Below are 366 nucleotides of genomic sequence, written 5' to 3'. Positions count from 1 at the left end.
ACATGTATTGTTTTTATGTGTAATGTTTAAATTCGAGTAAAACATTAATTATATGAATTATGTATGTACACATATATATAGTTTAATATTCCTAATACATTTTATAAAAATCCAAAATCTAAATATAAAATTTTATACACAAAGTATCTAAATCCAAGTAAAGCATTTTTAAAATTATTTATTTGAATATATATATATATATATAGTCACAAGATTAATAATTACATATATTCAATGATATATTAATATGTTAATTAAATATACATGTATTGTTTTTATACGTATTGTTTACATGCGAGTAGAACAATAATTATGTGAATTAATTATATATGTATTGTATACATATATATATATATATATATATAT

The sequence above is a fragment of the Sinocyclocheilus rhinocerous genome, unplaced genomic scaffold, assembly GCF_001515625.1.
Source record: "Sinocyclocheilus rhinocerous isolate Xijiao unplaced genomic scaffold, SAMN03320098_v1.1 scaffold246, whole genome shotgun sequence".
Lineage (NCBI taxonomy): Eukaryota > Metazoa > Chordata > Actinopteri > Cypriniformes > Cyprinidae > Sinocyclocheilus > Sinocyclocheilus rhinocerous.
This window is presented reverse-complemented; position numbering follows the sequence as displayed.